Raw genomic sequence first — 2,500 nt, 5'->3', positions numbered from 1 at the left:
AGCCGGATTCATTAATATTCCTGCTCAAAAGGTTGTAAAGAAGGACATTGCAAGGTATTTAGTAACTGAATATTAGCTTGTTGTGTAATAAGTTATTTGTTTGTCGTTTGATCCAACTACCGGTATACTACCCTCTATTCTTTCCTTGCACATCTATAGTAATAATGTATGTAAGTGATGTATCTTGAGCTTTTTAAATTTACAGTCACTTTATCTCAATCCACGGTGTTTGTATAGGCAAAAATGATTTGTCTTAAAGAAACTTATATCCCACAAGATAATGTTTTACCGAGAGACTTGGCAGTGGATAACCACATGAAATTAACATTTTTAGAGTTACGAGATGAAACTTTGGCTTTTGAAAAGCATCTGTTTGGACCAGCACTGGTAAGTCGTTCATTTTTACTTAGATCTTTTTCTTATGAATAAAGGACTCATGCTATGCAAATTAGTTTCAAGATAGTTTTTCGATCGGTGGTGACTCGGGGTTACTCGGAATAAATCCGAATGCCTTTCGGCAGGAGCTGAACCTGCCAAGACCTGCTGTAGTAAGTTGTCATGATATCAGAAAGTCAAATCATTTGATTTTCAAAGCTAAGCCCGGAAAAAAAGAGAAGAATCCAATTTAAAATAGAAGTAAGTGAGTGGTGGGTATAACATGAAATACGTTCATGAGGAATTTTTTTATTATTATTCGTGATATTTGGATTAGTAATCGAGGTCTCTTGGTATCACCATCTAAATCAGGATTTTTGCCTCACTTCATTGCATATGATATGTTTATGTCAGTCAGAATCTGGAGGAAAGATTGTCTTGTAACCTCGCTTGCTCGTGCTGAGCAAGTGTTAACCAATTAGGATCAAGTAAATCATTCCTTAATTCTTGTTAACCAAAAAGTGCCCTTGTTGTGCTCTCGTGATTGATCAAACAATGTCTTCTTTCTTAGCCAAATATTTTGCCCTGTACTTGAAAACCTTGATAAGATGAGCAAGTAATTGATGGGTAATCAACCAGTTTTGACTTCGTTTTACTTGCTTCCTGTTGTTCTCTACACTTTAAATTAAAGCTAGAAAGTATGTCGGTATTGTCTCTACGTTCATTTTGTAAAACGATCACGGTCATTGAGTTGTAACCGACACACACACAGGCGTAAACAATCCACTGATATTGCTTATTTTTCCATGAATTTATTTGTAGCTGGATTCCCTCCTTGTTTTAACGCAACCCGAACCAACAAGGACATTGCAAGGTAATGAGACACTCCTAATTAATTATTTGTTTGTACTTTCATCGAATTATACTGCTTTCTGTTCTTTAATTAACTGTACACGAAAATCACATTATGTCTCATCAGCTTTAAATTAAAGTCTTCACTGCTTTTCATTGTTGAATACCTGTAACACAAACAAGTAATGTATGCGTATTGAAAAGAAATCTGAATATTTCCTATAGCTGCTCGCCTCATGTTTCTTTCCTTTGGTCTTTCCTTTGGATTAAAGTTAGGAACTATGTTGGCACACATGCACTCCTTTTACGTCTATTTGTTTATTTTCTGGAGTGATCACAATCATTCAGAAGCTTCTGGTTGTGACAGACACACCCAGTGTCACGCAAACAATTTACCAATATTGCTTACCATTAATTCATTTTCGGCGGGATTCATTATTCCTGCTTAAGAGCTTGTAACAACTCGGCGAACACTGCAAGGTAATTAGTAATATTAGCTTGAGGGGTGTAATAAATTTTTTGTTTCTTGTGTGATTGAACTATATACTGCCTTCCATTCTTTCCTTACATATCGAGAAAGTAAGTAGATGATATATCTTGAATTGTTCCTGAACAGAGAAGGTTTTAGTTTTTTAATCCGCTTAGATTCCAAATTGAGGCTGTAAAAAGCAAACGCCAATTAAGAATACATTCAATCACTTTTGGCCATAACAAACCCTGTTAATGTCAACTCGCTTCAAAGTCTTACTTAAAGCTAATTAAGACCATGCGCCTTTGAACCTCTCCGAACGAAACCATTACTAGAGTTTTTCGGAGCAATGGAACAGTCATCACGCCTCGATCTGTGTTTAAGGTAATTCCCTTGAAATTGTTCTACTTTCAAAATTTTTTGGAAACTTGGCATAATTAACATTCATGATATGAACATTAAACAAATGCAATAAAAAAATGGGGTCACCGTGCTTGTTTACGCGTCAGCAGGCTCTTAAAATGGGGTATTTTTACTGTTTTTGCATTAAAAATTCGAATCACCTTCATACAGAGTTAAGTCTTGGTTACTTCAAAGACACAAAATTTTATTTTGAAAATAAAGCTTCTTTTATTTACAGGAGCAGTAATGCTTCATTTACGCCGACTTTGATTCCCTGGTTGTGGGAATAGTGCACTTTTTGGGACAGTTCCGTGATTAGCTTGAAGTCCTCGCCTTGGGTAAAATACACCCAGTACGGAACTGTTTTCCAAAAAAAATTCATGTTCTACTATCAAACTTTTT

At 35.6% G+C, this 2,500-nt stretch overlaps 1 protein-coding gene across 5 annotated transcripts in view; it reads left to right on the top strand.

Moving 5' to 3' along the window:
* LOC138006588 (tetratricopeptide repeat protein 28-like) overlaps nt 1–2,500 on the top strand; it is a 41,572-nt gene that overhangs the window by 4,045 nt on the left and 35,027 nt on the right. For all 5 annotated transcript variants that reach the window (XM_068853015.1, XM_068853018.1, XM_068853016.1 and 2 more), the window contains 3 exons: nt 3–54; nt 335–387; nt 1,198–1,249. The gene's annotated coding sequence lies outside the window, so the exon portion shown is untranslated. The remainder of the gene's footprint in view (nt 1–2; nt 55–334; nt 388–1,197; nt 1,250–2,500) is intronic.

The sequence above is a fragment of the Montipora foliosa genome, chromosome 6, assembly GCF_036669935.1.
Source record: "Montipora foliosa isolate CH-2021 chromosome 6, ASM3666993v2, whole genome shotgun sequence".
Classification (NCBI taxonomy): Eukaryota; Metazoa; Cnidaria; class Anthozoa; order Scleractinia; family Acroporidae; genus Montipora; species Montipora foliosa.
Note: the sequence above shows the minus strand (reverse complement) of the source record. Positions and strands in the feature narration are given on the sequence as shown.